At 44.2% G+C, this 26860-nt stretch overlaps 1 protein-coding gene across 1 annotated transcript in view; it reads left to right on the plus strand.

Moving 5' to 3' along the window:
- Positions 1-12012: 12012 nt before the first annotated feature.
- LOC121861922 (aminopeptidase N-like) overlaps positions 12013-26860 on the plus strand; it is a 33856-nt gene continuing 19008 nt past the window's right edge. Inside the window, exon 1 of the mRNA XM_042359873.1 lies at positions 12013-12210. The gene's annotated coding sequence lies outside the window, so the exon portion shown is untranslated. The remainder of the gene's footprint in view (positions 12211-26860) is intronic.

Below are 26860 nucleotides of genomic sequence, written 5' to 3' on the forward strand. Positions count from 1 at the left end.
TAAAGGGGTGGACAATTCCATTCTGGTTTTACCCAACAGCTGCCATCTTTTAATTGCAGCTAACCCATGAAGCATGGAAAATGGCCATAAAATGTTGTTGATAATGCTGATAACATTGAGGAAAAGATAGCATATACAAGTAAATTATGTTTGTGGAGAGATTATGTGATTATTAACTTACTTAATACAAGATTAAAATTTGACAATATACAAACAAAGTTTTGTTAGCTATATAATGTATTTTATAGTTACAAAATAACTTGGAGGCAGCAAGCTGAGGTTGTGGCAAATTTTTAACTCACAGAGCTAATTGATGGTGTTTTGATCCTGTAAATATAGAGCAAAAGTAGAGCCTCTGAAAGGTCCTCCCAGGGCCTCATAGACACAGCCCAATCTTGTGTAGTAAGTGAGCAGCAAAATCCTTGACCTATGTTATTGGTGGCAGCTACTACTCATAGATTTTGTGTCATGGCGGTCACTCCTCTGATCTTCTCAACCTCTCCTGGAATTACTGGTTATGGTTAAGGAGTTGTAGCTGAAGGCTGGATTGTGAGAGTGGAAGATGGAAACGTGAAGAAACGCGGAGGATTGGTTAGAACTTAAACGTAACTGGTGGTTTATATTTGTAGTTATACATAAAAAGTTATAATAAATTGTATAGGATTAGGAGAACTATGGCCCAGTGGATAAGAAAATCCTTTATAATCTACTGGGCATCAAAAAGTGACTAACAAGACCCAATCTGCCAAAATTTCCTCTGGTTTAGTAAATTCAGCCTGCCTGATCCCAAAGGACCTTAGAGTGGTTAATATGCAGGATGCACCATCAAGGTTGACAATGCAAGATATAATGCTATACATAATCTTATTGCTGCAAGTAGCATTGTTTGTGTGTGCAATGTGCATGTGCGTGTAGGAGGGGATGTTGTGGACTTTGTGTGTGTTGAGGGGGAGAGTGTACAGTACTGTGTACTTGTATGTTGTAGAAGGTGTACTGTGTGTGTGTGTGTGTATGTGTATGTTTAGAAAATGGAGAAGGTGTATATTGTGTGTGTGTGTAAGGGGGTAGAATGTATACTAAATCAGTGGACAAGATTATAGTATTGTACGATACATTAATTTTGTAGTATGTACGATTACCTCACAGACATAGTCTAACACGTAATTTTAACCTGTAATTAGCATATGGTACATCTATAAGGTATATTAACTTCTCTTAATTAATAAACCAAAATATGAATCATTCCTTGAAAATAATAACTAGACTACATGGTTAAACACCTTAGATAGTTGTTAAAATGCAGAACTACTTTAAAACATCAATACAATAATATCCACATTCAAATATTCTGATGGGATTAAGCAGTTCCAGCTTTCATTTTTCCAGGTCATGGTCAAAAGATCCTGAACAGGTGGACCTATATGGAGGAAACATTGTCATGATGTTAAGATGATCAACAATGAAAAACAAAAGAGAATAATAAGAAATAAAACACTGAACACGGATCAGGAAGATGAGGATTGCAGATAAACGGTAAATATTAGTTGTGTTTGTTAGTGGGAAAATATGTTGTAGATGTATATATTGATTCAATCAAAATCTGGGGAGGGTGTGAGGGATGGCTGGTGGAGGGTGTGAGGGATGGCCGGTGGAGGGTGTGAGGGATGGCTGGTGGAGGGTGTGAGGATGGCTGGTGGAGGGTGTGAGGATGGCTGGAGGTGGAGGGATGGCCGGTGGAGGGTGGATGGATGGCTGGTGGAGGTGTGAGGATGGCGGTGGAGGGTGCGAGGATGGCTGGTGGAGCGGTGGAGGTGTGAGGGATGGCTGGTGGAGGTGTGAGGGGATGTGACAGGGAGGGTGTGGGGGGCTGGTGGAGGGATGGATGGCTGGTGGAGGTGTGGCCTGGTGGAGGGGTGAGATGGCGGTGGTGGCTGAGGAGGATGGATGGCTGGTGGAGGGTGTGAGGGATGGCTGGTGGAGGGTGTGATGGTGGAGGTGGAGGATGGCTGGAGGGTGATGGCTGGTGGAGGTGTGAGGGATGGCCGGTGGAGGTGATGGCTGGTGGAGGGTGTGATGGATGGCTGGTGGAGGTGTGAGGATGGCTAGTGGAGGATGGAGGGATGGCCGGTGGAGGGGTGGAGGGATGGCTGGTGGAGGGATGAGGGATGGCTAGTGGAGGATGTGAGGGATGTGGTGAGGTGTGAGGATGGCTGGTGGAGGTGGAGGGATGGTTGTGGAGGGTGTGAGGGATGGCTGGTGGAGGGTGTGATGGATGTGGAGGTGTGAGGGATGGCTGGTGGAGGGTGTGATGGATGGCTGGTGGAGGGTGTGGGGATGGCTAGTGGAGGATGTGAGGGATGCCGGTGGAGGGGTGTGAGGATGGCTGGTGGAGGTGGAGGATGGCTAGTGGAGGATGTGAGGATGGCTGGTGGAGGGTGTGAGGGATGGCTGGTGGAGGTGTGAGGGGATGAGAGGGATGGCTAGTGGAGGATGGGGATGGCTGGTGGAGGTGTGAGGATGGCTGGTGGAGGGTGTGATGGATGGCTGGTGGAGGGTGTGAGGGATGGCTAAGGAAGATGGCAGGGATGTGAGGGTGGTGGTGTGAGGGTGGTGAGGGATGGCTAGGTGGAGGATGGCTGTGGAGGGATGGCTGGTGGAGGTGTGAGGATGGCCGGTGGAGGGTGTGGTGGAGGGATGGCTGGTGGAGGGTGTGGGAGGAGGATGGCTGGTGGAGGGATGTGAGGGTGGGATGGCTGGTGGAGGGATGTGAGGATGGCTGGGAGGATGTGAGGGATGTGAGGGTGATGGCTGGTGGGAGGGTGTGAGGGGATGGCTGGTGGAGGGTGTGAGGGATGGCTGGTGGAGGGGTGGAGGGATGGCTGGTGGAGGTGTGAGGATGGTGGAGGGATGGGAGGGATGGCTGGTGGAGGGTGTGATGGATGGCTGGTGGAGGTGTGAGGATGGCTAGTGGAGGATGTGAGGGATGGCGGTGGAGGTGGAGGATGGCTGGTGGAGGTGTGAGGGATGGCTGGTGGAGGATGTGAGGGATGGCTGGTGGAGGGGTGTGAGGATGGCTGGTGGAGGGTGTGAGGGATGGCTGGTGGAGGGTGTGAGGGATGGCTGGAGGGTGTGAGGATGGCTGGTGGAGGGTGTGATGGATGGCTGGTGGAGGTGGAGGATGGCTAGTGGCTGGAGGAGGGTGAGGGATGGCTGGTGGAGGAGGGATGGCTGGTGGAGGATGTGAGGGATGGCTGGTGGGGTGAGGGATGGCTGGTGGAGGGTGTGAGGGATGGCTAGTGGAGGGTGTGAGGGATGCATGGTGGAGGTGTGAGGTGAGGGGTGTGAGGATGGCTGGTGGAGGGTGTGAGGGATGGCTGGTGGAGGGTGTGAGGGATGGCTGGTGGAGGATGTGAGGGATGGCTGGTGGAGGATGTGAGGGATGGCTGGTGGAGGGTGTGAGGGATGGCTGGTGGAGGGTGTGAGGGATGGCTGGTGGAGGATGTGAGGGATGGCTGGTGGAGGGTGTGAGTGAGGGCTGGTGGTCAGAATAATTGGACTAAGTTTTCTTAATAATTTGTTTCTTTATTCCTGGTCGCGTTTGGCAACATCAATAACTTCCTCCCCTGTTGAATAAAACATTATTTTTACGCTATCTACGTCATGGGGAGCCTTTCATACTAACAATAACTCCGGCAGAGGTTTTTATCCTTTGTTACAAATGTGTGTGTTTTCCAGCGTGTGTATAACAAGTGACTACCATGTAAACACACTTTCCCTTTATACCTCGTAATGTTGCCTGTAATACTGAGAGAAAATTATGTGAAATGTTTCATGAAAATAATTTAGATGTGACCTTACTAGACTTACTTCTATAATTCACAAATTTCATTGATTTTTCTTTTTCAAGTGATTTATTTCCTAGATGTATTTCACCTAAGAAATTATAACAATGTGTAACAGTTTCATAGTGGACACATCGTTTCCCTTTGTTATACAGCTACTGTCTGTGTATATACACTGGGTACTGAGCCAATGTGGACTTGTGTGTTGAATCTAGTGAAATATCGTACGACATCTTGACTTTGTCTGGCACCAGGAAGTGAAATGAACACCCCTTAGATGCGTATGTAAGGAGGAAGAGGAGGAGTGATGTTGCTAGGCTCCCAGGGAAGCTACCAAGCGTCAGGAGTGGCGTGGAGTCGTTGGGGGGGGGGGGGACGCTGGAGGACCTCAAGGAGTAAACAGTAGGTAATTATATATTTATGGAGAGAACGTATCCGACAAGTCTTTGTGAGAAATAGCACCCCATGTGCTCTTCTCCTTAACTTCTCGTACTTGTGGTAAGAAAAACAAAAACAACAACTCTGGACTAACTCATCAAAAGAGCATCAAATTTACCACTAAATCCCTCAGTTGTCTGCCTCGCCGTACGTGGTTCATGTACCGCGAGGTTAACAGTTGCGGGTTTTAATAACATCAAACTGATATCTAATTAAGGAAGATCTCGGTGTAATTTTGTTATCAGTCTTGACGTTATCATTAGACTTTAACTTAAATCAATTGGCCAGATGCATAATTTGATCAACATTTACGACGAAACAGTTATCTTACGAGCCTTTCAGAAACAAGTCTTCTGGTAGGAATAAAATTATTATCCTTTAACTTAAATCAACCGGTTAAATTATGTTATTATAACACTACGAGGAAGATTTAACATAAGATCTTTTGGGAATCCAAACACTCGGGTATAAATACTTCTGGTAGGGATCTTGTTCAAAGTTTTGTGTTAGAGTTTGAGTCAAGTTGTGAGAGTGGCAGACTGGGTGAGAAATTTCCCATTTTATTTTCTTCCCTCGCACCTCTCTGGAAGTAGGTCAATCAGCCACCCCACCTTTTATTATCGCGAGCGTAAGCATTTATTTCCATCTCTCTTGTACCTGCTTTACATACGGCTTAGCTGTACCTATAGTCAATATTTATTACTGGATCACCTGAAGATTAACGCTCTTCAACTTATATCAATCTTCACCTGATGATTAAACACCCTAATGACATTTTTGGGGGGATTAGGTTAAGTTAGGTTAGTTAAGCTTAAGGTGAAATAAACTGGGGTGGCTAATCATCAGGTAATCCCTATATCCATCTCTCTTGTCCTATACAGGTCGTTTACCTCGCCAGTAATGTTGTCACTGTTGTGTTTACGTTCATACACAGTAGCGATCTTAAACAGAGAGAGAGAGAGAGAGAGAGAGATCATTCTTTCCTAGTGTGAAGGTTAACGGGTTGGCCCCTTACTTGAGTTGGCCCACCTAGCCCAGCTCATAATCTATAAGGAGGTGGAGGGTAGCTAGACCATGGCCCAGCCGAGGTAACGCTCTATCCTTCAGGGAGGGCGGAACTACAGTATACAAGAGGTTTGTTTAGAAAGGGGCTAGACGAAAGATAGGTTATGCTAGAGAAAGCGGGGCTAAAGGGTTTTTGTCCAGGAAGAGGCGGGGCTAAAGTAAACTGACCCAAAGAGGGCGGGGCTAAAATAAACTTTACCAGAGAGGGTGGGGCTAAAGTAAACTGAACCAGAGAGGGTGGGGCTAAAGTAAACTGACCCAAAGAGGGCGGGGCTAAAATAAACTTTACCAGAGAGGGTGGGGCTAAAGTAAACTGAACCAAAGAGGGCGGGGCAAAGTAAATAGAGAGGTGGGGCTAAAGTAAACTTAAAATAAACTTTACCAGAGAGGAAGCTGAACCAGAGAGGGGGCTAAAGTAAAGCTGAACCAGTAACTGAACCAAAGAGGGCGGGGCTAAAATAAACTTTACCAGAGAGGTGGGGGTAAACTGAACCAAGAGGTGGGGCTAAAGTAAACTGAACCAGTAAAATAAACTTTTTGGGGCTAAAGTAAACTGAACCAAGAGGGCGAAAATAAACTTTACCAGAGAGCCTGAACCAGAGCTAAAAACTGAACCAGAGGGCTAAAATAAACTTTACCAGAGAGGTGGGGCTAAAAACTGAACCAGAGAAAAGTAAACTGAACCAAAGAGGGCGGCTAAAATAAACTTACCAGAGACAGGCTAAAGCCAAAGGGGATAAACTACCAGAGTGAACCAGAGAGGGCGGGCTAAAATAAACTTTACCAGAGAGGGCTAGTAAAATAAACACCAGAGACGGGGCTAAAGTAACCAAGAAAAGAACCAAGAGGAGTGATAAAAGTAAACTGAACCAGAGAGGGTGTCAAACTAAAGTAAACTGAACCAAAGAGGGCGGGCTAAAATAAACTTTACCAGAGAGGGCGGGGCTAAAGTAAACTGAACCAGAGAGGGTGGGGCTAAAGTAAACTGAACCAATAAATGATATTTGTCCAGGAGGGGCGGAGCTAAAATAAATAACCGGAAGGGGAGTAAAATAAAAATGAAACAGAGAGGACGGAACTAAAACATTTGTTCAGAAGGAGTACGGCACTAAAATAAACTTTACCAGGAAGGGCGGAGCTAAAAGAGATTTATTTGTCCAGGAGGGGGCGGTACTAAAATAAACTGTACCACAATAATAGAGAGGGCAGGTATTTGGCTACAAAAGCGCGGGTGTTTACAAATGATGGAACAAATTGAGACACCTTATACTATAACAAACAATTTCGTTTACCATACCTGTACTTTTACACCTTTAATTTGTACTTGTTAATTAAGGAGAGGAGACACAGATAGAGAAAGATTTAGAAAGTAATTAAACAAGCTTGAAATAGATAAGATGAATAAGAAAAGGAGACGAGACGTAGATAGATGAAGAAAGTTTTAGAAAGTAATTAATCTTGAAATAGATCAATTAGAGGAATAAGAAACAAATTAGCAAAAATAAGGATAGGTTAAATGAGAATTCGAAACGTTAAGATAATTATTGGATAAAAGAGGAAGGTGAGAATGGTGTTAGAGAGGATAAACACCAATAAATAAAGGAGGGGGAAGGGAAGGGGTTATAGCTCCGTTAGTGCGGAGGCTGGGTGTATATTTGCCAGAGTATATATAATGGAGAGAGAGAGAAAGAGAAGGGGAAAGAGGCGGAATATGAGTAAAAGAGAGAGAAAAAATTGGGAAAGAAGGATAGATAGAAGGAGGTGAGAAGAGAGAGACAGATATAGGTGAAGAGAGAGTTAAAAGGGGTGAGAAGAGAGAGATAGAAGGGGTGAGAATAAAGAGAGAGAGAGTAAATAGGGACATAGGAGAATGCGTACGGTCTTTCTTGGTGTTCATTACTATAGGGGTGTGGTCATCGGTGGACGAGGGGCACAATTATGATGTGGTATATCTCGACTTAGGAAAGCCTTCGACAGAGTCCCCCACGAAAGATTAATTAGAAAGGTAGAAGCACATGGCATCAAAGGTAATATCCTTAAATGGATTAGGGCGTGGTTACAGGACAGGAAACAGCGAGTGAGCATTAACGGCACCTGTCCCATTGGAGCAACGTCACAAGTGGAGTTCTCAAGGCTCGTACTTGGACCATTATTATTTTATTATATACATGTAAACGACATCGATATCGGCACAGACAGCAAACATAAGTAAATTTGTTGATGACACTAAATAGACGGTTATTAAATCTGACGAGCACTCAAACCAGGAATATCTAAACAAATTTTCGAATGGTCTGAAAAATGGCAGATGAAATTCAATGTGGACAAATGCAAAGTACTCAGTATAGGTGTAAACAGGGAAATCAGATACCAGATGAACAACGATGCTATTGTGGAATCCGACTGTGAGAGAGATTTAGGAGTAATGATAAGTAGGAATCTTAAGCCAAGTAAATAATGTGCTTTTGCTCGTAACAAGGCTAATAAAGTACTTGGGTTCATACAAAGGAGTGTTAGTTACAAGACTAGCGAGGTCATCCTAAAACTGTATCTTGCTCTTGTGGGACCACACCTGGATTACGGTCTGCCCTGGTCACCGTATTACAGAATGGATATAGAATCATTGGAAAGAATTCAGAGGAGAATGACAAGACTAATCCCAGGCATTAGGAACCTTGAGTATAGAGACAGGTTAAAGCATCTTAATTTGCACTTCCTCGAGAGACGTAGAGCGAGGGGCGACCTGATAGAGGTGTATAAGTGGAAGGCAGGGCTAAACAAAGGGGACATTACAAAGGTACTCAAACTATCCAACCAGGAGCGAACTTGTAACAATGGTTTTAAATTAGACAAATTTAGATTTAGGCGTGAAACAGGTAAACACTGGTTTGGAAACAGAGTAGTGGATGAATGGAACAAGTTACCAAATATCATCATTAACTCGAATACGCCGGATAGCTTCAAACATGGGTTGGATGCTTATATGAGCAATAGGGGTTGGGTGTAAACGGGACTGCCCAGTATGAGCCAATAGGCCCGCTGCAGTTTTCTCCATTCTTATGCTCTTATGAGCAGGCAAGTAATGTCATGGGTGAGTGGATAAGGTAATGGGTGGGTGGGGAGGATAATGGGTGAGTGGGTAAGGTAATGGGTGGGTGGGGAGATAATGGGTGGATGGGGAGGATAATGGTGAATGGGGAGGATAATGGGTGAGGTGGGTATGTAATGGGTGGGTGAGGATAATGGTGGGTGGGGAGGATAATGGGTGAGGGTAAGGTAATGGGTGGGTGGGGAGGATAATGGTGGTGGGGAGGATAATGGTGGGTGGGGAGGATTGGAGGGTGAGTGGAGAGGATAATGGGTGTGGATGGGGAGGATAATGGTGAGTGGGGTAAGGTAATGGGTGAGCAGGCAAGGTAATGGGTGAGGGTAAGGTAATGGGTGGGTGGGGAGGATAATGGGTGGGTGGGGAGGATGAATGGGTGGATGGGGAGGATAATGGTGGAGGGGGGGAGGATAATGGGTGGGAGGGGAGGATACTGGTGGTTGGGGAGGACAATGGGTGGGTGGGTAGGGTAATGGGTGGGTGGGGAGGATAATGGGTGGGTGGGGAGGATAATGGGTGGGTGGGGAGGCAGATGGGGAGGATTATGAGTGGATGGGAGGATAATGGGTGGTGGGTGGGTAGGGTAATGGGTGGTTGGGGAGGATAATGAGTGGGTGGGGAGGATAATGGGTGATGGGGAGGATCATGGGTGGAAGTAATGGGTGGGTGGGTAGGGTAATGGGTGGTTGGGTAGGCTAATTGGTGGGTGGGGATGATAATGGGTGGATGGGGATGGTAATGGGTGGATGGGGAGGATAATGGGTGAATGGGGAGGATAATAGGTAGGTAAGTGGGGAGGGTGATGGGTGGATGGGGAGGATAATGGGTGAGTGGGGAGGATAATAATAATAATAATAATAATAATAATAATAATAATAATAATAATAATAATAATAAACGGTTTATTAATAGAGTTACAGCCGATGGCTGAAAATATACAAACTTACATGTGATTTGGACATAATAATATATGTTCAATACATTTACAGGGCTGTACAGTACATAAACCAGGAGCTGTTTATTATTTTAACAATAGATGAGATGGTGCTATTCTTATATAAGAACATAAGAATGGAGGAAACTGCAGCGGGCCTATTGGCCCATACTGGATAGTCCCATTTATACCCAACCCCTATTTTTCATATATCCATCTAACCTATGTTTGAAGCTATCCTGCGTATTCGAGTTTATGATGATGTTTGGTAACTTGTTCCACTCGTCCACTACTCTATTTCCAAACCAATGTCTACTTGTTTTGCGCTTAAATCTAAATTTGTCCTCATATTGCCAAATTGCTGTGGATCAATTGACTGATAGATACTAGCAAATGCCCATTCAAAAACAAAGTCTTCACAGAGTAGACTGGGTATGGGGGTAATGGCAACTGGCCTGAGGTCGTTAGGGGACTGTGGGGTGGGGACCTTTGGGATAGGGGTGACAAATGCGGTTTTCCATTCATTAGGGCATTTGCTTTGTCTAAGGGATGCATTAATAATGGAACAGAGAGGGGTGGCAAGTTCGACTGCAAACTCCATGTAAATTTTGATTCGGAGGGTCAACTGGGGTTATAGAGCGTTTGGATTAAAATTTCAGGAGTTTATTGGCAATTTCAAATGGTTGAACACTGGGAGGGGGGGGAGGGGGAAGGTAAGTAGGCCGGGAGGAGAGTGAGGTCAAGACTGGGTAGGGTATGACATATGGTAGCAAAGTTGTTTTTAATTATCTCAGCTGCCTCCTCTCTAGGTAAATGAGAGATGAAAGGAAATGTGGGAGACTGACGGTTAAGACCACAGAGATCTTTTACCTTGGAGTACCACTGACCGATGGCGAGCTCCTTGAGGCCGTACACCTTCCTGGGTGGGTGAGTGGGGATGATAATGGGTGGGTGGGGATGATAATGGGTGAGTGGGAAGGGTAATGGGTGGGTGAGGGTAATGGGTGAGTGGAAGGGTAATGGATGGGTGGGGATGGTATTGGGTGGTGAGGAGGGTAATGGGTGAGTGGGAAGGGTAATGGGTGGGTGGGGAGGATAGGATAAAGAAACTAAAATTGTACATTCCCTAGAAAGACGAAGAGTGCGGGGAGATATGATAGAAGTATTTAAGTGGGTGAAAGGAATCAATAAAGGAGATATAGATAAAGTTCTTATAATATCCGAGCAGGATAGGACTCGGAGCAACGGATTTAAGTTGGATAAGTTTAGGTTTAAGAGGGAGATAGGAAGGAACTGGTTCACAAATAGGGTGGTGGACGAGTGGAACAAGCTTAGCAACTTTGTAGTAAGTGCTGGAACACTGCAAAGTTTTAAAAGGAGGCTAGATAGATTCATGGATGATAGAGAGTGGTAGTAACTCTCGACAGGAGCTGCCATGCACAGGCCAACCGGCCTATTGCAGACTCCTTATTTTCTTATGTTCTTATGTTGGTGGTGGCGAGTGTAAGGCGGACCCTGGGTGTGTCTGGTCCGGTCAGGTCAACATTGACCGCTAAGCACTGATTGTCGCTCTAACACTTGTTTCTTCTTTTCGAGTTGAAATTGACACTTTTGTATATCACTTGTGGGTTGATCGTCAATCTTTGCACTGTCCTGTAGGTGGGAGGATGTTGATAAATCCAGATGGGGAGGAGGAGATGGGGAGAGGGAAGGCCCGACAAACCATACTGGCGGCGCCGACGCCCTCACCCTATAAGAACATAAGAACCTAAGAATGAAGGAAACTGCAGCGGGCCTATTGGCCCATACTGGGCAGTCCCATTTACACCCAACCCCTATTTCTCATATATCCATCCAACCTATGTTTGAAGCTATCCAGCGAATTTGAGTTAATTATGATGTTTGGTAACTTGTTCCACTCGTCCACTACTCTATTTCCAAACCAGTGTTTACCTATTTCGCGCCGAAATCTAAATTTGTCTAATTTAAAACCATTGTTTCGAGTTCGCTCCTGGTTGGATAGTTTGAGTACCTTTGTAATGTCCCCTTTGTTTAGCCCTGACTTCCACTTATACACCTCTATCAGGTCGTCCCTCGCTCTACGTCTCTCGAGGGAGTGCAAATTAAGAGTGGGGATGATAATGGGTGAGTGGGTAGGGTAATGGGTGGGGAGGGGAGGATTATGGGTTGAGTGGAGAGGATAATGAGTGAGTGGAGAGGATAATGGCTGGGTGGAGTGGATAATGGGTGGAGAGGATAATGGCTGGGTGGAGTGGATAATGGGTGGGTGGGGAGGATAATGGGTGAGTGGGGAGGATAATGTGTGAGTGGGGGAGGATAATTGGTGGGTGGAGAGGATAATGGGTGGGTGGGGAAGGTAATGGGTGGGTGGGGAGGGTAATGAGTGGGTAGGATGGTTTGTTAATGGGTGGGAAAATGAGAGAGGGGACTGGAACAGGTTGTGTCAGAGAGAGAGGAGACACAGACAGACAGACAGGCAAATAAACGGAGAGAGAGAGTGGGGAGAGAGAGACAGACAGGCAAACGAACGGAGGGAGGGCCAGAGCGAGGGGAGAGCGCTAGCCAGGGAGGGAGTGAGTGAGGGAGAGTGCGGGTGTGAGGTGTGGGAGACCTGCGGCAGTGTGGAGTGAGTGCGCGGAGTGAGAGGAAGGAGTGTGTGCCAGGCTCCACCCAGAGTGCCACCACCACACACACATAGGTGCCACCACGGGCCAGGCCGACAGTGCCACGGACGCCCAACACAGTGCCACGGACGCCTACACCACAGTGACACCAGACTTGCATCTATTGTATTACAGGACCTAGTGAGTGTTAATATTGATTTATTGAATGATAATTATATTCTTATTTTTTGTTCGTAAACTGTAAACTATTTTGTAAGTTTTATATGTAAACTGTAGACTGAAATTTTTGTCTGTAAACTGTAGACTAATCACCAATTTTTGTCTGTAAACTGTAGACTAATCACCAATTTTTGTCTGTAAACTGTAGACTAATCACCCTTTTTTGTCTGTAAACTGTAGACTAATCACCATTTTTTGTCTGTAAACTGTAGACTAATCACCCTTTTTTGTCTGTAAACTGTTTGCTAATTAGTACGTATTGTTTGTAAGCATTTGGGTAATTAATAAGTTCTACTCTGGGTGTTCACTAATTACAAAGTTACTTCCACTTAACACAAATTACTTGTATGTTAATGTTATTCTTAACTTATTTCAATAACTTGTAGATTCTTTTCATTACACGTTGTATAATAATCTACAAGTTCGCTTTTTGAATACAACCAAAACAATGTAAAAGAATTTCAACCTAACCTAACCTAACCTAACCTAGAGTTTCGGTTGATGAGGTGTCCAGGAATTTCATCCGTCAAACAGTTTATTTTTTAATTTATTTATTTATTTATTTTTTATTTTTTATTTTTTGCGGGGGTAATCCGTACTGTGACAGGTGTGAGCGTGGCTTGTGGTTGTGGCGTGGTTGTGGCGTGGTAATGGTGTGGTAATGGCGTGGTTGTGGCGTGGTTGTGGCGTGGTAGTAGCGTGATAGTGGCTTGTGGTTGTGGCGTGGTTGTGTGGTAATGGCTTGTGGTTGTGGCGTGGTTGTGGCGTGTGGTAATGGCGTGTGGTTGTGGCGTGGTAGTTGTGTTCCTAATGTGTACTCAGAACTAATGGTGCTACTATTTGTACTCAGAGTTGGTGGCTTTACTGCATGTCCTCCAATAAATGTTATATGTTTTTCTTTAATAAGATAGAAAGATAGATATTTATTCAGTAAAATCGTTATACAAGTTTACATTAATTCAACATGTTACACACACTACACAGCACAGGTATATACACACTGTATATGGATCGTGCAGGTAAATTATTATATATCGTATCTGGATAACCCAAGAGGACTGAGACCTTAGGAACGACAAGGACACAATAGGGTGGCTGTCAGACTCACAAAGACATTCCAGATCTTGAAAGGGAAGGAATACGTAATTCCAGAACAATTTTTCGCCATGTCACGCGTCACCAACACAAGGGGACACAACTTGCAGCTCGCCAAGGTGTCTTACAGGACGTATATAGGAAGTACTTCTTTATGCCGAGGCTGATAGACCTATGGAAGTGAGAACAGTACTGGGCTTCAAACAATCCCTGAACAACACTATCAAGAACACTGGCGATCCTATACAGGTCACTAATCACCTTTAGCTGGGGCCGCCATTTTCTGATCATATAAACACAGTAAACCTAACCGAACCTAACTTATCCGAACTTATTTGTTTTATTTAAATATACGAACAAATGTTACAGTATTTGACATCTGCGTTTCCTAAGGGAGAAAAACTGAGGCCCGGTCATGGCGGTGGCTTAGGGGAAACTGCAGCGATTTGTAAATATTGGACGGCTGTGATGGTCGTCATTTATTGTCACCGCTCACCCCCTGTTAGTGTAATGGAACCCGGGGAGATGACCGGGGGTTTGTCATTCATTCATATGTTGTGTTAGTGTGTGTGTGTGACGAGGCTCTTTCCGGGGGAGGGGACGGCCGGGGGAAGAGGCGGACGGGGTAGGGGGTAGACGGGTTAGGCAGACAGGGAGGGAGAGAGGAGACAGGAGAGGAATGGACGATGTTGATAGTGGTGATTGATTTGTTGTGTTTGATGTTGTTTAGTTTTTGTTAGTGTTTATGGCCACCCCCACCCCACCCCACCCACCCACCCACACCCCACCCCACCACCCACCCCACCCACCCCCACCACCACCCACCCACCCCACCCACCCACCCCACCCCACCCTACCCTAATTTGGGGAGGGGAGGAATCCACATAAAACAAATCCTCACTCCCTTGTTGACAAAATCCCAACTGATGCACATATTTTCAGAGTATAGGACGAGATTTAACGTTCCTATATCAATAAATAGACTACAGGGGATATATACCAATCTATCCTAACCTATGTGTGTGATACGTGACAACTGACAACATTCACACGGATCTGGCTCCTTCATGGATCAAATCGTAAACAAAAATTCCATCTGAAGTGAGTGTATAAATTTCCTTTCTATATTACGTGTTGTAACTTGTAGAAAATAAAACATATTTCCGTCACTTACCAGTATTAAATTCCTTCTTCACACAGTCTGATTACCCTAACTTCACAGAATTCTCACACGTACTGGGCTCCCGAGTCCCCTCCTCCTGCCGCCTACATCAGCCGTCACGTAACTCTTAATCTCCATCTCATCTTGCCGGGAAACTATCCTCTCTTCCTCCTCCCTCCTTCCTTCCCTACCCTCTCTCTCACCCTTCTTAGATATCCCCCCCCCTCTCTCTTACCCTCCTAAGTTATTCCTCTTTTCCTCCTCCTTCCCTCTACCCTCCCCCCTCACCCTCCTTAGTTATCCCTCCCTCTCTCTCTCTCTCTCTCTCTCTCTTTATCAATTCTCTATACGCACGTCCTCACACCTTCACCATCGTCATCTCGCTTCAGATTGTCAATTCCCGTTAAAGTTAAAAGGCTTCTTGAGCGTCACAGTTTATGGTAAAAAAGTTTAGTATAATGTGAGTTGATCAGCTCAAGTCGACCTAAGTTTTGTCACCCAAGACTCAAATTCCCGAGATTCCATGACGTGTAGGAGCCTCTGTCAAGTGAAGGCTGATGTAACTCTTTCTTTATGGTGACAATAACAGTGATGGAAGATTCTGTGATAGATTTAATGTATATGGATTTAGAATACATTTGGTAGGAAAATATTAGAATAATCAAGTGTGTGTGTGTGTGTGTGTGTGTGTGTGTGTGTGTGTGTGTGTGTGTGTAAATGTAGATCACCTCAACTCGATGAATCTCCTGTTGAGTTTAAAGACAATTTGTAAACTCCTTCAAGAGTCATAGTTTTGTGGACGAGGTGACATCAAAATTATTATTATAGGAAAAAAATAACGACCCATGATTTCGGAAGAAATGGGCAGATCATCTTAAAACATGACAAGACATTATTTTTTATATTTGTTTTAACATTTTTACATCTGACGACAATTAAATTTGTTTATATATATATATATATATATATATATATATATATATATATATATATATATATATATATATATATATATATATATATATATAATTAAAATAAAAGTTTGTGATGCCATATTGTATCTCAAAAATTGGTAAGGGACTTTTTTACGGTGCATACGTGGAGAAAATGTGAGATAAATTATAATTGAAACTGTAAAAACAAAAAGACAGACACTTATTCTATAGGTTTTTGAAGCCAACACCGTATAATTTTTTTAATCATAAATTCTACAGACACAATGACTACTTAAAATATTTAAACGATAATTAATGAAGAAACTTTCTCACTTATCGGCGCCATGTTTGTTTAGGGTCACGTTTTCTAAGGGTTAGTCACTGTTCGCCACCCGGTGTACCTGATGTCTAATTGTATACGACAGTCAGGTACCAGATAAGTTCCTTCATGTTTTGATGATTCTGCTGTGATGTTTATATCGTTCATTATTATTATTATTATTATTATTATTATTATTATTATTATTATTATTATTATTATTATTATTATTAGTAGTAGTAGTAGTAGTAGTAGTAGTAGTAGTAGTAGTAGTAGTAGTAGTAGTAGCAGCAGTAGTAGTAGTAGCAGTAGTAGTAGTAGGACTTCAAACACATCTAACGAATCCCGTGTTGACGTCAGTGCTCGAGGATTCTGGACGCGGGGACAGCGAGCTTTCTTCGACATCAGGATTTTTTATCCCATGGCCGCATGTCACCTTAACCTAGCTCTCGATGCTGCTCACAGGAGGAACGAGAACGACAAGAGAAGGGCATATGGGGAGAGAATTCAAAACGTTGATCAAGGCAGCTTCACTCCTCTAGTGTTCACAACCTCTGGTGGGATGGGACCAAGTGCAAGATGTTTCTACGACAGACTCACGGGGTTGATCTCCGAACAGAAGCAGCAGCCCAGAAGTTATGTTACAGCCTGGATGAGATGTCGACTGTCTTTCTCTCTCCTTCGGTCGGCTTTGCTCTGCCTCAGGGGAACGAGAGCTTCTGCCTCAATGCCGACAACTGCTGCAGATATTGACTATGAGGCTACAGTCACTGAATGCCGCATAGATCTGCGGCTCAACTAATTCAAAACAGATAGGATAGCTACTTATGTATTAGGATATTTAATATTAAGGTAATAAAATGGCGGCGAAGGTGTGGCTATTGGGGGAGGCTGAGGCCATTTAATGGATACAAAAGTAATAGTAGTAGTAACCATAATACAGACAAATACTTCCATTGTCCCGACCTTGTATGGGATCACATACAAGAAAACCCAGTTGCCACTTATTTCGGTCGTGCACTTACGCCCACTTCAGGGCCTGCACGTCCGCGTAACTCGACATCCACTCAGCGAGCTTTTTACGAGCCATCCGCTCGAGTGCTTCCTTGAGTGACCCTTAACGTAGGGAGTGTTACAACTGGCCCAGCCACACACAGACACACCTACGAATTTTTGGTTGTGTTGTTACGCTCAATATCTGTCTTGTTTGATAACTGTTCGACAATGATTTTTCCCTCAGTGTGAATGAGCCACGTTAGGTAAGCGTTCGGGTGGTTAATCTTGAAGTGAAATAAGCTGGGGGCTGAGTTCATGTCATCCATTATTATTATTATTATTATTATTATTATTATTTTTATTATTATTATGTTCCTGGGACCTGGGTTTACACATCTTCCTGACGCGTTTCAAGAAAGTCTCGCCGCTCGTTCACGAGTTTCCCCGTTCATTTACAGTCTTACACAGACACGTTTATAATATGTAGGTCATGCCACGGACGACTGTACCCACGCGTTCACTTGTAGGTCATGACACACACACACACAGATTTATATATTTTTTCTTATATACCTAATATTATTTAAGCACAAACTCTATTTCTCTATAATATGGAACTTAATATCTACGTTTAGGGACAATTATAAAATTTAAATCTAATGTGGATAGTTTGTCAGTTCAAAATATGTTAGGTATTACAGAATGGATATAGAATCCTTGGAAAGAATTCAGCGGAGAATGACAAGACTAATCCCGGGCATTAGGAACCTTGAGTACAGAGACAGGTTAAAGCATCTTAATTTGCACTCCCTCGAGAGACGTAGAGTGAGGGGCGACATGATCGAGGTGTATAAATGGAAGTCAGGGCTAAACAAAGGGGACATTACAAAGGTACTCAGACTATCCAACCAGGAGGGAACTCGTAACAATGGTTTTAAATTAGACAAATTTAGATTTAGGCGCGAAATAGGTAAACATTGGTTTGGAAATAGAGTAGTGGACGACTGGAACAAGTTACCAAATATCATCATTAACTCTAATACGCTGGATAGCTTCAAACATAGGTTGGATGGATATATGAGCAATCGGGGTTGGGTGTAAATGGGACTGCCCAGTACCGGCCAATCGGCCCGCTGCAGTTTCCTCCATTCTTATGTTCTTCTGATCTTATGTGTGTCCCAAGGACACTAATAGAAATACGCAAATAGATGACGTCATGGGAGGGGGGAGGGGGGAGGGCAGGCGATCGCAGGCGAGCGCCCTGAGGTATGCAGGCGTTGACCTGGCCTCAGAGTCAGAAGTTCACGGTCATTGACCCAGACGGACGTCTAAATACGTTCTCCGCCAAGGAAAGCGACCACGTTGCCTCATCCCTTCACACGCGTTCATCCGTGTTGCAAGTAAGTCCTTATTCGACCTCAGGCAGTGTATAGATAAGGCGGAGTAGAATTTAACAGTAGTTAACAAAGTATTCCTTTTGCAGGGTCATGAGACCCCACTTGGTTGGTGGTTGATGGTTGGTGGTGATGGTGGTTTGGAAGATATAGTTACCTACTCACGGCGTGGATACCCACCCGGCCGGCGAGCAGACAGGTGTCCCTAGTTACCAAACTACCGTGACTGACCGCAGAGCTTGGATGTGGTCGATCTGGTTCATCGAATCTCCCCACCTAGGTTCACACAACACCACAGGAACCACCCACACATCTCCTCAGTCAGTCAGTGAAAAATCCTACTAACGGGAATTAGAACCCCTCTCTCAGCTGAGCAGGGTTCACCTGGTTGTACTCTGAGCTGGCCTAACTAGGCTGGGCCGACGGTTGCTTTTCTTCCTATCCATGAAGTACTGGGAGTAAGCCAACTGAGTGAATGAAGGGTCACACACTGGGACCTGGAATTCTAGTGGTTACATAGAGACATTCATCTCCCCAGTCTTGGGTGTACAGTATGTAGCTCAAATAGCCAAGTCCAGGTGTGAGATCAACGCCCTTATGGTTGATTGCACATGTGGTACGTAGGAGTTCCTCTTCAAGAATTGGTTGATGCAGTAGCATTTTAAAGTGCGGGTGTATTCTGAACTTTTGTGTGAAGCATGTTGCGGGTGTTGGTGGAGAAATGCACTCATGACTCCTGAACCTAGAAAGAGTATTGAAAAAACAGCGGAGCACCCGTCTGCCTGACGGGTCATGAATGGTTTTCTCGGTTTCTTGTTAATGCCTGCCACTTTGCAGGTTAGTAGTTGCAACCCTCGGGTTCTGTGTATTTAGGACAGTTAGGATTATAGTATTTTGTGGGTCATTCCAGACAGGCTATGAGTGATCCATGTTCTTGTGTAGTTTGAATAAATCAGGATTTCTATTCCTCAGGGATTACTATAATTTTGTCTGACGCACTTAAGGCATTTTCATCAGTGCAAGTTATATTTTTTTAGTGTTTTATATGCCACTAAGTGGTGTAGGGTGTATGAAGGGGTTGTTTCAGATGAATTCCTCGTTCTGGTGTATGTAGTACTGCTGCATTATTAGTTCTTTCGGATGCAGTTAATATCTTTTAATAATATTGTTGACGCCATGTACAACATTTGTTTCCCATTGTAGTGTTGTAAGCCAATCTAAGAAGTTACTCTAGTGCTTGTGTACAATTATTGATTCCGTCTGTAGTGTTGGAAGGAATAGAAGTGTTATCGTTCACCAGTGCGTCTCATTAACCCCAATCACAGGTACTAGCTATTACACGGTCACGGAAAATACTTTTATTAATTGTGTTTGTGCTGGTTCGGTGTTCTCTGAGGGGCGCTTCCACTGCATTACCATCCACTATAACTCAAAAACTCTAATAGGTTTAGTCACCCCACCTTAATTCACCTGATGAATAAACACCCTAATGGTATACCTGGGGTGAGTTAGGTTAGGGTAGCATTAGAGTTAGGTTAGCTTAGGTTATGTTAGGTTAGCGTTAGGGTTAACTTAGTGTAGATTAGGTTTGGTTAGCTGTGTTGATGATACTACGCTAGTGAGATGTGTTGTATTAATTCACTAACTCATGTTGTGTCTCAATTGTGTATCTCTCTCTCTCTCTCTCTCTCTCTCTCTCTCTCTCTCTCTCTCTCTCTCTCTCTCACGTAACGGAAACAGCGCCCTTGTACACATAAGAGTAAATATATACCATAATTAAATTTCTCGCCCAGTTAATCTTAGTTTACCCTCCTGCTGGTGTCGTTTCGTCTCTATTCTCCGTTTTCTTTTTCACATGTTTTGGTTGTGTTCTTTTTTCTTGAGTCTTAAGTAAGTGGTAGCATGTCCCTTCTCTCTCTCTCTCTCTCTCTCTCTCTCTCTCTCTCTCTTTGTTTGTTTGTTTCTTTCTCTCCCTTCATTCTTCTCTCTTTCTATCTCTGTTTCTTCCCCCCCTCCCCCTCTCTCTCTCTCTCTCTCTCTCTCTCTCTCTCTCTCTCTAACTGAGGGAGAGAAATTGATTTTATACGCCGGTTTTCTTTAATTTATCGCGGTTTGTTACGTTAGCCCAAGAGTAGGAAGACGCAGTGTTATTGTTACACCACTACTGCTGCTGTGGTTGTTGTTCTTGTTATTGTGGTTGTTGTTGTTGTTCTGTGGTTGTTGTTGCTGATATAGTTGTTCTTGTACTTCTGTGGTTCTTGTTGTTGTTGTTGTTGTTTTTGCTATACTTCCATTGTTGTTGTTGTTGTTATTCTTCTTCTTCACCCTCCTCTATATCTTTCATTCATATAATCATCAATAAGACGACACTTTTATAAGTCTGTTTCACTTAACTCAAAGACCAACGGCACCTAACACTACGTCCTGTTTACATTATTTTCTTCTTGTTTTTCACATGTTTCATGATTTAACAAGGTCAAAGGTCAAACAATATGACCTTGAATGACATTAAGAGACGTTTTGTAATGCCATGCGTGTCTTATTGTTGTTATGTGTGTGTGTGTGTGTGTGTGTGTGTGTGTGTGTGTGTGTGTGTGTGTGTGTCTCGTTCTATGCGTGTCAACTCTTATGTGTCTGTTTTATTAAGGTTTAACTGTGTGTTTTTTTTTATTTGTTTTCGTGTCTGTGTTTATGTTTTGTTTGTAGACGTAGGTGTAATTTTGTTTCTGTTTCTGTCTGTCTGTCTCTTCTCTTTCCCTCCTTCACACTCTCTTATCGTATTCTCCATCTCTTATCCTTCCCGTCCTCCTCTCCTTTCTCTTCCTCACCCTCTTTCTCCCCCTCTCCCACCCTCTTCAATCACTCTCTCCCTCACACACGCTCTCACCCCTCTCTCATCAGATGAAGGGAAAGAAAGTCAAAGGAAAAAGGTCACAGGAAGAAAGTAACGGGAAAAAAGTAACGGGGTAAAATCCCTGGATAAAAAAGTCACGGGAAAAAAGTAACGGGGTAAAGTCCCAGGAAAAAAAGTCACGGGAAAAAAGTCACAGGAAAAAAGTCACACCTTATTTAAACACCATTAATAAGTTAAGTAATGAAGCCAAAGACATGAAAGAGTTTGCTTATAGACACTACATGACTTCCACAGATTGAGAGCAAACTATATCATGTAGTTAGAGGTATATGTGTACAAGTATAGACGCAAAGTTTGTCGTTATGTTGGCCCGAGAGCAACCACTTGATCTTCTCTCACACTCTTTCCAAACACCCTCCATCTGTCTCCCTCCTTCACACACACCCTCACCCTCCTTCCTTCCCTCCCTCAAACACCTCCTTCCTCACCCTTAGTCTATCTCTCTCCCTCACCCTCTCCCTTATACTCTATATATTTTTCTCCCTCCTTTCCTCACACCCTCTCCCTAACCCTTCCTCCCTCACACACATTCACACCCTGGCTTCCCCTCCATCCCTCCCTCAAACACCCTCATTCTATCTGTCTCAGTCTATCTCACCAACACTACTTTAAGCCGCCCGATACTACTAGGGGATTCTAATTAAGCGACTTAACCCACCGCACAATATTACATTTTTCCACCATACGACGACGACGACAAACCTCTCACCTGATGGGTCCACCGCCGCCATCACCACCATCCTCAAAGGGAATTGGATCCGACGATATGAAAACGGTTTATATGAGATTCAATCGTCAGGATCACAGAGAAAGTGGCGGGAGATGAACTGGGATATTATTATGTAGATTGTCTTTTGTTTTTTGTACTTATGACATCAAATTCAATTGTCTTACGTATGATTCAAGTGATTTTTTAAAAAATTGAATGATTTACGTATGTTGCAAGTTATTTATGCAAGATTGTTATGATTTACGTATGATTCAATTGATTTATGGAAGATTCGATTGATTTACGTAGGATTTAAACAATTTACTCAAGATTCCAATGTTGAAAGATGATAAAATGACGTCACGGTTCACGGTTTCACAATATGAATAAGAAAATCACCACTTGGCAACCACAGTCTCATTCACGGTAGAAGAAAATAAAGGAAAATAATCATAAATACCTACCTGACACCTTTTCTCTGTCATTAGGTGGGAAGGAGGGAGGGAGGGGTGGGAAAGGAGTGGAAGGAGGTATGGGAGAGGAGGGGAAGGAGAGAGGGATGGGAAAGGAAGGAGGAATGGGAGAGGAGAGGAACGAGGAAAGGATGGGAAATCAGGGGGGGGGAGGGCTGGGAGAGCAGGGGAAAGAGGGAGGGAAGGGAGAGGAAGGAGGGAAAGGAGGGAGGGCCAGTACCATAATTCCGGGTTGCTCTGCGTTTGGTCATCCACGCATCTAATGGCACTATACGCTTTGTTGAGTGATAAGAGATGGTATAGGGTATGTGGTATGGGGTTATGTGGTATGAGGTATGTGGTATGCGCACGTTATTGATTCTTACGGTACCAGGGAGTCTTTTTTGGTTGCTTGGGGCGACTGTATGTTTATTGGTGGAGTTATGGTGTACCAGCCCCCCCCTCTCCAAACACACACACACACACAGCCTTCATAGGGTGAGAACGTCGGCGCTGCCCGTGGTCTCTTGACCATGGAGACAGCTGCCAGCCTGGTTTGTCGGGCCTTCCCTCTCCCCATCTCCTCCTCCCCATCTGGATTTATCAACATCCTCCCACCTACAGGACAGTGCAAAGATTGACGATCAACCCACAAGTGATATACAAAAGTGCCAATTTCAACTCGAAAGAAAGAAACAAGTGTTAGAGCGACAATCAGTGCTTAGCGGTCAATGTTGACCTCACCGGACCAGACACACCCAGGGTCCGCCGTACACTCGCCACCACCAACACTGGACGAGAAGCAGAGAAAGACTCCTAACTACATCAGGAGAGAAATGATGACTCCCTACTCCACCCAGGTGAGGAACTATGAGTTCCTAACTATATCACATGAGTAACAAGGACCAAACAGAAGCTCCCTGTTAACAAAATTATTTGTGATACTTGTGAATATTGCCACATTAATTAATGCTACCAAATAAACCACTCAACCTGTTCGTCCTGAGGGGTGGTGCAGCGTGGACGGCCGCTCCGAGACCTGTCGTCTGTAGCACCAGTTTCGAGGTATCGCCGAATCCATCGTGCAGCGGTGTTCCTGTGGAAACCAATCCGCCGGCTAATATCTGTGACGCCGAACCCTTCGTTATGAAGGGCAATAATAGCTCCTCGTGTTCCCTCTGAGGTTTCCATGTCGTCTGGCATGTGTAGATCTCTACTGCTTCATATTGCCTCTGTTTTATACCCACGTTCACCGAGACCGAACCCTCGCTCATCATTCAGTCGACACAAAGCAACAATCCGAAAAGAGGAAACAAACACACTGATTGTCAGCCATATGGCAACACCTAGTGGAGGGGGGGGGTTATGAGGATACACTTACCAACCTTCCCGAAATATCACAGTGTATACGTATCTTTTCGGAAGTCGTCGATCTCACCCTGCACCGATACTTTTTGGTGAGAGTGTACATGACCATGGTCACTTGTGCTCGACGTGAGTGTGAAGAGGTAAGTGTTATAGCCATTCGTTCACCGCACACCTCTGTAATGTTTATGTTTCTCCCCCCTTCCCTCCTCTCTACCCCCTCACTTCCTTCTCCTTCACCCCCCCTTCCCTCTTCACCCCCTTCCATCCCCGGCCTCATTCCCCCACTACCGTCTTTAAAGTTCTTGCTCACTCAAATGATGCAACAATCACTCGTTTTGTCTTTCATTTATGAAGCAAACTTATTCTTTGTTTTTTTATAAATTAATGTTTATTTTTTTTAGGTTTTCTTCATTGTCTTCGTCATGTCGGTCCCATTCATTGACAACTGGGACAACTTCTACGGCAGAAGGGACCTTTATGCTAGGGATGGGGTGCACCTGTCTTGGGATGGGGTGGCAACCCTGGCTGGGTCTCTAGAGGGGGCAGTTCAAAGGATATCGAAGTCTTTAAACTGCTAGGGGAACATATGGGCACGGGGGTGGGGGAAACTGCAGTGGGAGCGGGTAAACAAAGTAAAAGATTACAGGGAAATAGTGTTAGGAATGATGACAAAACTAAATTAAACAGGGAGTTTAAAACTAAACGCGGTAAAGGGAGGACTCAGAGCACGACTAACTTAAATGTCTACTACGCGAACAGTAGAAGTATGAGAAACAAAATGGATGATATTAGGGCCTTGGTATGTACCGAAAAAATCGATATAATAGCATTCACTGAAACACTGATCAACCTAGACTCACGTGAGTTGCCGGTCGAATACCAAATTGCGGGTTACCAATTGTTCCATACCGATAGGCAGACTAGGAAAGGAGGCGGAGTAGCAATCTATATTAGGGATAATCTGAAGTGTGAAATAAATAAGGAAATAAAAACTGAGCGGAATACAGAAACAATTTGGATAGAATTAAGCGACGGTAGGGAAAAATTAATCACAGGAGTAATATATAGACCTCCCAATCTTGATAGAGTCAATGAGCGACTTGTCTGGGATGAAATGCGCAGGGCTTCCATTCACAACAAAGTCTGTATAGTCAGCGACTTTAACCTTGGCCAAATAGATTGGACTGACCTTACGGGTAACTCAGAATCAGAGGATTTCCTCGAGACGATCCAGGACTGTTTCCTAAGTCAACATATAACCGAACCCACACGGGGTAATAATATACTCGATTTAGTTCTGTCGAACAGAGAAAACCTCATTAGCAATGTCGAGGTAGGGAACGAACTTGCAAACAGCGATCACAAAGAAATTAGATTCCAGTTAGATTTTCAGGGCAGACGTAAGGAAAATTCCTCTAAAGTACCAGATTTCAGAAGGGCAAACTTTGACAGTTTGAAGAGGCAGCTGAGAGAGGGGGTGTCGCTCTTGGCCGTGAACCTGACAGATGACTCTGACCTGATAACGAGATCTGAGATTGCCGAGTTCCACGACAATTTAAATAATGAGTTACTTAATGCACAAAGGCTGAACATACCATACAAAAAACTCAGATCAGACAACAATGGCCCTAAATGGATAAATAATTATTTAAAGAACATCATTGGCCAAAGGAAGGCTATAGGTAGAAGGATAAAGCGTGGCGAAATTTACCTCCAGGATTATTATAAGATATTGGCGAGTAGGGTTAAAACCGAGATAAGGAAAGCCAAGAGGAATAATGAGGTAAGGATAGCAAGGGAGGCGAAGACAAACCCCAAAGGATTCTACCAAATGTATCAAACTAAAACATGAGAAACGAGCGAACTCGTAACAATGGTTTTAAATTAGACAAATTTAGATTTAGGAGTGAAATAGGTAAACACTGGTTTGGAAACAGAGTAGTGGATGAATGGAACAAGTTACCAAATATCATTATTAACTCGAATACGCTGAATAGCTTCAAACATAGGTTGGATGCTTATATGAGCAATAGGGGTTGGGTGTAAACGGGACTGCCCAGTATGGGCCAATAGGCCCGCTGCAGTTTCCTCCATTCTTATGTTCTTATGTTCTTATGATCGATATAAACATTATGATTAGTCAAAAACCCTCCCTCACCACCACTATCACACACCACACCACACTACCACACCACACCCTCACCACCACTATCACACACCACAGCACACCACACTACACTAAACCACACCACACCCTCACCACCACAACACACCACACCCTCACCACCACAACACACCACACCCTCACCACTACCCAGCCACCACTCAAGGCCTCCCGCCCTTCATCAGATACTTCCCCAAAGAGTTCGACTTCTTCCCATTCTTTCTTAAACTTTTATTTCTCTTCCTTTTTCGTATTTTTCCCGTCGTTTCCTCCCTTTTGGTGTTGTTGTTTTTTTGTTTACAAGTGAAAACAAATGAATGGTTAGGTTAGTTTAGGTTAGATTAGGCTAGGCTAAGTTAGGATAGGTTCGGTTAGGTTCGGTTAGGTTAAGTTAGGTTTGGTTCTTCTTGTCGCCTCTCATCTTCCTCTTTCTTCTGCTCTTCCTCCTCCTTTACCTCCTTCTGCTAGCCATACACGTACCTCAACCTCCTCCTCTTCCTCCTCCTTGCCAAACGTGTACCTCACCCTCTTCCTCTTCCTGTTAACCATGCACGTACCTCCTCCTCCTCCTCCTCCTCCTTCTCCTCCTCCTCCTCCTTCTCCTCTTCCTCCTCCGTGCTTACTCTTCCGCGTACCGCCATGGAGGTCGACTTCTACTGGCACATTCTTCAGCTGCTTCCACGACAATTTGACCCCATTTCATGCAGGTATGTTGGAGTCATTAACCCCCTCCCTCGTTTGTCCCCTCGTTTGACCCCGTTCTGTAGTTCAGTTTTACTCATTGGTTTTCGTTATGTTTTGATCGTGTATCGTCTTGGTATATATTGTGTTTATTCAGTTTATTTAGAGACAGAAATGTGTATGTTTTTGATACGAGAATATTTGCAGGTACTGGTGTATGTAAAGGTGCAATACAATGCAATACAATACCTCGATACACAACACAACACAGAAAACACACATATACATACAGTGCCATATCATCATCATCATCATCATCATCATCATCATCATCATCATCGTTGTGGATCGTCCGGTCAAACACAGGCTGACGGCGGTCATTTCCGAGCGTCAGTCCTGCGTCTCCTCCTTCAGCCTGCCAC

This window comes from Homarus americanus, unplaced genomic scaffold (genome assembly GCF_018991925.1).
Source record: "Homarus americanus isolate GMGI-L3 unplaced genomic scaffold, GMGI_Hamer_2.0 scaffold11407, whole genome shotgun sequence".
In the NCBI taxonomy this organism is placed as follows: domain Eukaryota; kingdom Metazoa; phylum Arthropoda; class Malacostraca; order Decapoda; family Nephropidae; genus Homarus; species Homarus americanus.